Below are 8,113 nucleotides of genomic sequence, written 5' to 3' on the forward strand. Positions count from 1 at the left end.
AACGTTAAAAAAAATAAATAAAATCTGTAGTTTCATTCCTTTAAAATGAGTTGAGATAATTTCTGCAAATGTTTGAAAAGAATGTATATTTTACACTTCTTTTGTGCAGTATCCAATGTACACCCCTTAGGTCAATTACTAACTATTTTCGTTGAAGTCTGTATCTTTACTAATTTTTTGTCTGCTTATTCTTTCAATAATTGAAAAAAATCATTTTGTTGTCTCCCACTATGATTGTGAAGTTCTTTCTTTTGTTCTGTTACTTTTTTCCCCGTATTTATTTTGAGGCTATATTCAGTATATAAGAAGTGAGAATTGTTGCATAGCTTTCTTTATAATTTGGGAAAGTTTTTGACTTAAAGCCTGTATAACTGATAGCAATACAGCTCTACTAGCTTTCTATTCATGAATGTCTCCATGGCATACTTTGAGCCACACTTTTACTGCTAATAGTTCTGTACCTCCAATATTTTAGAGAGATCTTTTGTAAACACCTTTGCCTCCCTCATTTATTTTATTCTCATTTCTTGCTGTCTTTTGGATTAAATTTTTAAAGATTCAATCCATGTTTCCTTTGGCTAGTTTAGAAGCTATACACAATATTTCTAGTCTTTTAGTGGTTACCATGGAAGTTATTACATGAATTCTTAACTTATCAGTGTTTAAAGTTAGTACTTTTATTATTCTCCTGGAGAGCTCAAGGACCTTAGGACACTTTAATATCTCACTCTTAGGGTGCCTGAGTGGCTCAGTTGGTTGAGCCTCTGACTTTGGTTCAGGTCATGATCTCACGGTTCATGAGCTCGAGCCCCGCGTCTGTGCAGACAACTCGGAGCCTGGAGCCTGTTTGGAATTCTGTGTCTCCCTCTATCTCTGCCCCTCTCCCACTTGTACTCTGTCTGCTCTCACAAAGATAAATAAACATTAAAAAACATTTAATGTTTTTTAACATTTAACTTTAATATTTCACTCTCAACTTATTTGTTGTTGTAATTTATTACCATTGTGAATTTTCAGTTTTAAAAATGTCCACATTCTATTGTAGTTATTGTTTTATATAGTCAAAATTACCTTATATTTACTACTTTATTTTTCATTATTTTCTGTATATCTGATCTTTTGTCTTTTTTATTTTTTATTTTTAAGTAGTCCCCATGCCCAACACAGGGCTTGAACTCACACCCCTGAGATCAAGAGTCTCATGCTCTACTGATTAAGCCAGCCAGGCACCCCACATCTTTCATTCTCTGTCTGAAGAGTGTCTTTTTAAATGACCATCTCCTTCACAAGGATTTTTTTTAAGGTTATTTATTTTTTTTAGAGAGAGAGAGAGCGCATGTGCATGCAAGCAGGGGAGGGGCAGAGAAAGAGAGACAGATTCCCAAGGACAGGCCTGACATGGGGCTTGATCTCACCAATGGTGAGATCATAACCTGAGCCAAAATCAAGAGTCCAATGCCTAACTGACTGAGCCACCCAGGTGCCCCTGAAGAGGTGTCTTTTAGAAAATTTGTCTTTTCTGTCTGGAATCTTCTAAGAAATCACAAATTTCATAATATGTATTATGTGTATTTACTTTTACATATTACATAATATGTAATATGTATTATGTGTATTTACTTTCTTATTTTTACTTTTATAAATGCATTACTTTGGGGGAATGCATTTTTTTTAGTTTTTATTTTTTCCTTTATTGGCAACTTTGGATGCATTTTTAGGTTTTGGTTCCCAAAGGATATTTTTCACAAATCTTGAAGCTGCACCTCTACCCAGCTTGCCAGCCTTTTTCTTGTGTGTTGTTTCCTTAATTCTATTCATGTGTACTCTGATTCTTTCCAATTCCTGCTTTACTGGATATTCCTTAAGATTAACTTGCTGAGTTGCCAAATAAACCAAAAACAATGAATTTAATGTGTAAGCAGAAACTAAATCCACTTTTTCTATTCAAGAGGGTCCAACTTTAGCAACAACTCATTTCTAGAAACAGACATTATGGTCTTCAGCATCTCATCCACAGCACCAATGGAATTCTCAATTGTTGATAAATACTCCTGAATTTTTACTGAGTAGTCTTTGTTAATTTCCTCACCTGCCATTATGACCAGCTTGCTGGCCTTCTATTCCTGTCTCTGGAGAGTGCAGTTTTTAATCTGAAGAATTTGTTTTATATTATGGAAAATTCTTAGCTATTGCTATTTTTGATATTTCCTCTTATCTAATTTTTGCATTTTACTTGTACTAAAATGCTAAAAATGAGCATCCATAAATACACTACCTTGCTTAAGAACCACAAACACTACCATGCTATAGAGTCAAACTTTGTTCTTCCCTGCTCTTGTCCCTTTCCTACTTATTTTTTAGTTTTGCATGACTTTTCAGGTATAAAGGTGATGTCATACTAAGTCTTCTTTGACTCACTAGTCCTAAAATCTAAAATTAGATTTCTAAAGTGAATCTATGTTGTTGAGGATATAGTTCATTTATTTCACTGTTATATACTATTCCATTGTAGGAATATATCATTCCATTCTGCTGGGTTGTTTTGTGGGCTTTTTTTTTTTCCTGTTGTAATCAATCCTGCTATGGATATTTTTATGCAAATTTTCTGGCACATAAATGCAAGGGCTTCTCCAGGGTATGCATTTAGGAGTGAAATTGCCCATGATTCCAAATCATTTTTCACAGTGATTGAGTCGATACACTATAGCTAGTAATGTGGAAAAGTTCCTGTTGTTTCCTATCTGTGCCTATATGCTATTATCAGACTTCTCGTTTGTTTGTTTTTGTTTTTGCTTTTATTTGTTTTGTTTTGCCAATCTAGTAGGTATAAAATGGCATTGTATTGTTGTTTTAATTTGGTTTCCAAGATTACTAATGTGATTAAACATTTTATCACATACTAATTTGCCATTTATGTTTCCTCTCTTATGAGATGCATGTTTATGTATTTCGACCATTTATCTGTTGAGTTTTGTGTCTTTTATTGTTGAAACATTCTATTTTAAATATATACTAATCCTTAATCCTTTGCTGATCATAGCTGTTAAGTATATCTTCTCCCTTGTATTGCTGCTTGTAGTTTTTTCTTTATTTTTTAGGTGGAAGCGATGGAACTAGATAATTTATTTTCCTCACCAGTTATAGCATGACAACAACTTCCTAACATGTGTTATAGTTAACTCTCAACTTTTTCTTAAAGAAAGGTTGCTTTACCCCTTCACTCACCATCATTTTGAAGGTCAGTTTTGTTTCCTTTCCTCTCCAAATGAAATTTTCCACAGAGCTCAAGCAGATCTTTCTTCTGACATCCTTTTCAAATCTGTTAATAACATATAGTAGAGGTAGGGACAGGAAACAGTGTAAGTAGGGGCCACTACTCCTGAGGGCAGAACCAAAGAGTCACCCACTATTTTCAAGATTGACCTAAACTTCTTTGTCTTGGCTTTAGCAACATTGGCTTTAATATCTGGGGCCAGTATTTTACAACTTTTTGAGATTTATGATCTGTTTCACTTTGTCCATAGTTTTGCCTCATCATATGGACACCAAAATGTATGCATTCTTTTGGTTTACAGGTGTTTCTCTTCTGCCAACTCAGGAGTGCCTTGGCAGAGGCATACCTCATACTATGCTACCAATGGCATTCTATTTTAGATCTTCAGAACCTTCTGATTTCAGTTGCTCATGAAGCGTGAAATCTCCAGGAGCATCTAGTCGGACTTACTCTGAGCTAACTATTACATAGTGTGTGTTTGACCTGAGAAGGTTTACCTCTTGAGGCTGTTACCCGGGAGAGTGCTGATGAGGACCTTGGACTTCACTGTTCACTCCTTTAAGGATTGAGACTCCCCATCAGTAAATAGCCTGTAGCAATTGATTAGGAGGATGGTGTCCAGAAGGGGTGAGCAATCAGAAGTAGCATGTGCCAGGGAGCAGGAAGGTCACATGTGGCTCTGCAGACAGAGGGGGAACTAGATATCACTACTAAGGAACATGTGAACAAGTTTATTTGATTTCTTTGGATAAATTTAACTTTAAAAAACCTGTTTGGAGGTATAATTGACATAAAGAAAATAATCCATACTTAAAGTATACAATTTGATACAATTTGACTTATGTATTCCTGTGAAAAATTACCACAACTAAGATAATTCATTACCCCCAAATGTTTCCTCCTATAACTTTGCAATTCTCCCTCCTATCCCTTCCTGCACCTCCTTCCACTTTCAGGCAGACACAGATCTATTCTCTGGCATTATGTATTAGTTTGCATTTTGTAGAATTTTATGTAAATGGAATAAAAAATACATACTCTGCCTTAGGGGGTGGAATTCTAGGTTCTTTCACTCAGCATAATTATTTGAGATTCATCCATATTGTACATATTGATAACTTTTCTTTTTATTACTGAATAGTATTCTACATCAGTATAACAGTTTGTGTATTTATTTTCATATTTATGCATTTGTATTGTTTCCAGAGTTTACCACTTATAAACAAATAAATAAAGCTGCTATTAAGATTCAAATACAGGTCTTTCTGTGGACATATGCTTTTGTTAGTCTTGGGAAGATACTTAATAATGGAATGACTGAATCACATGGTAGATGTGTTTAACTTTAGAAGACTGATAAACTGTCAAAGTGATTCCACCATTTTACATTCCCATCAGCAGTGTATGAGAGTTCCAGTTGTTTCCATATTCTTGCCAACACTTAGTATGATTGAATTTTTTATTTTATCTTTTGTAACAGGTGTATAATGGCATCTCAATTTGGTTTTAACTTGTAATAACAAATAATAACTGCTAATAATAATAACTGATGATGCTGAGCACTTTTTCACATCTTATTTTTGCAATCCAGATATCTTCTTTGGTAAAGTGTCTATTCAAATCTTTGCCCATTTAAAAAATTGAATTGTGTTATTTCCTTAGTATATTGTATTTATTTACTGATGTATAGTTGACACACAATGTTACATTAGTTTCAGGTGTACAACATAGTGATTCAACAGCTCCCTACATTGTGTTCACCACAATTGTAGCTACCGTCTGTCACTGTATAACGTGGTTACAATACCATTGATTATATTCTCTATGTTGTGCCTTTCATCCCTGTGACTTATTCATTCACTTCATAACTGGAAGCCTGTACCTCCCATTCCCCTTCACCCATTTTTTCCATCTCTTATGCCCCTCCTCTCTGGAAACCACCAGTTTGTTTTCTGTATTTATGGATCTATCTCTGCTTTTTTTTTGTTGTTCATTTGTTTTGTTTTCTTAGATTCCACATATAACTGAAATCATATGGTATTTGGCTTTCTCTGTCTGACTTATTTCACTTAGCATAATACCCTCTTGGTCCAGCCATGTTGTCATAAATGGCAAGATCTCATTCTTACACAACTGAGTAATGTTCTATTATATATATATATATATATATATATATATATAGAGAGAGAGAGAGAGAGAGAGAGAGAGAGATAGATATATATAGATATAGATATAGATATAGATATAGATATAGATATAGATATGTATATAGATATATCCATCTTTTTAATAATATATAATATATTTATATATATATTATAATTATATATATATTTAATTAATTAATCTATTTCACATCATAGACCCTTAGGTTGCTTCCATATCTTGGCTAATGTAAATAATACACCCCCAGTATATGTTGTTTTCTCATAATTTAATCTTGAGAGTTATTTATAAATATGTTATAGATACAAGTCCTTTATCAAGTGGATGATTTGCAAATATTTTCTCCCAGTCTATGGCTTGTCTTTATTCTCTTTCATAAAGTAGAAGTTTTTAACTTTGAGAAAACCCAATTTATTATTTTGTTCTTTTAATGCATCAATATTTTGGTGTTGTATCTACAACATGAATTTTAATGTCAAATTTTCCAATGTTTCTTTTATGGCTAAGACATTTTGTGTTTGGTTTAAGATATAATTCCAAGTCTGATGTCATAAATATGTCACCTTATATTTTTGTTAAAAATTTTAAAGCTTTTAATTTTTTATTGATATGGAATTGTTTTTTATATATGTTGCAGGTAAGGAACCCATTTCATTTTTTTCTAAATGAATACTCACTTGACCAAGAATAATTTATTAAATAATCCATCCTGTCCCTATTGCATCAATTAGATAACCTCAGTTATGCTGTAGTAACAAATAATCCAAAAATGCCTATGACATAACATAGTAATAGTCTATTTCTCAGCTCATGCTATATGTGTGAGACAAGTCAACTTGGACCCTGCTCATCATAGTCACTCCCTGTTGCCAATGTTGATGGAAGCTCTGTTCTGATATATGCTTCTAGAATTACTTAGAAAGAGGAAGAGAAACACAAATTAGTGACTGGCTTTTGAAGCTTTTTCAAGTAAGTAACATACTTGTTCTCACATTTTTTTGACCAATGTAAGTCACAAATTCACACCTACCACCAAAGAGAAGGGGAAACTGCAATCCTTTCATGTACCTAGAAGGAAAAGACAAGGAAATATAATTAATAATATAATATTAATAAATAAATAAATAAATAGTATTAATAACTACATTAATGATGTATCTACAAAGGTACCTATGTAATATATCTATTTTCATATGTGTGTGGATTTGCTTCTGAGCTTTTTATTGATCATTTTTTCTATTTTTTTCTAACTTGAATTGTACTGCAATTCTTAATTACTATCGCTTTGTAGGTTTTGGCATCTGCTAAGACAACAAGACTAAAGGTAAGAAATAAGGACAGAAATAAAACTTAACAAAGATGAAAGGGTTAAAGTTCTAGGGAATATAGCATGAGTTAGGAGTCATGAGTTTCTTGTGGTGACTAAGCTAACCAGGGATAAAGGGCATAATGAGATGGCATCAAAGCATATAGGGTAGGAGATGTTCTAAAGTGATTTTTATTCAGGAGTATAACTTCCTTGAGAATAGAATCTGTGCCTGATTTATCTTTTTACCACTGATTGCTTACCCTCCCCCAGTCAACAAAGGACTTGACACTTTATAGGTGCTCAATAAATAAATATTTATTGAGTGAATTTTTGAATGAATAGTTCATGTTATATAAACTCATAGTAACAAAGAACACCTTGCTCATGGATATTCACTCCTCTTCTACTTTTTGTCACTATCTCAGAGAAAACGAGAATGTATATTGGTGCAACCATTGTGGAAAACAGTATGGAAGTTCCTAAAAAATTAAAAATAGAACTACCATATAACCCAATAATTCCAATGCTGGGTATATTTACACAAAGAATATAAAAACATTAATTTAAAAATATATGTGCATCCCTATGTTTATTGGAGTGTTATTTACAAAAGCCAAGATATGAAAACAACTTAAGTATCCATTGATAGATGAATGGATGAGGAAGATATGTAATGGAATATTACTCAGCCATAAAAAAGAATTAAATCTTGCCATTTATGGCAACATGGGTGAACCTAAAGGGTATTCTGGTAAGTGAAATAAATCAGACAGAGAAAGACAAATACCTTATCATTTCACTTATATGTGGAATCTAAGAAACAAAACAAAACAAACAGAAACAGAAATACAAAGAAAAAACTGATGGTTGCCATGGGGGGTTGAATGAAATAGGTGAAGAGGATTAAGAGGCACAAACTTCCAGTTATAGTATAAAAAAAATCTGCAAAGTAACATGGACTTTAGAATTTGGCCCTTTGACCAGCAGTCCAACAATGCTACACCCCCTTAGGTAGCCAAATAATCCAGGATTGACCTGCTAGACAATCCTGTAGTATGACATTGAAAGAATATGTGGTCTCCTTTTTGCTTTATTTTAAGCTTTGGAAAAATTCCATAATAATAGTGTAACCATAATGGTATATACTGCAAAAATATGTAAGAAGATGTCATGAGGAAAGAATATTTTCTCTTGTGCAACAGTGTTATGCTCAATTGATACCAAGGTTTACACTCTTCAGGCAGAGATGGGCTTTTTCTCCTTAATCCTTGGAAGATCAGAGTTATGGGGGAAGGTTTTGTGAAAGATATGAGGCTGTATCTGACTCATAAAGCAGAGATTGAAATAAAGAATGTGACATTAGA

At 33.2% G+C, this 8,113-nt stretch overlaps 1 pseudogene; it reads right to left on the reverse strand.

Annotated features, from left to right (window-relative positions):
* Positions 1-1,671: 1,671 nt before the first annotated feature.
* Positions 1,672-2,101, reverse strand: LOC132673840 (nuclear nucleic acid-binding protein C1D pseudogene; annotated as a pseudogene).
* Between the last annotated feature and the right edge of the window lie 6,012 nt (positions 2,102-8,113).

This window comes from Panthera onca, chromosome C1 (genome assembly GCF_046562875.1).
Source record: "Panthera onca isolate mPanOnc1 chromosome C1, mPanOnc1 haplotype 2, whole genome shotgun sequence".
Classification (NCBI taxonomy): Eukaryota; Metazoa; Chordata; class Mammalia; order Carnivora; family Felidae; genus Panthera; species Panthera onca.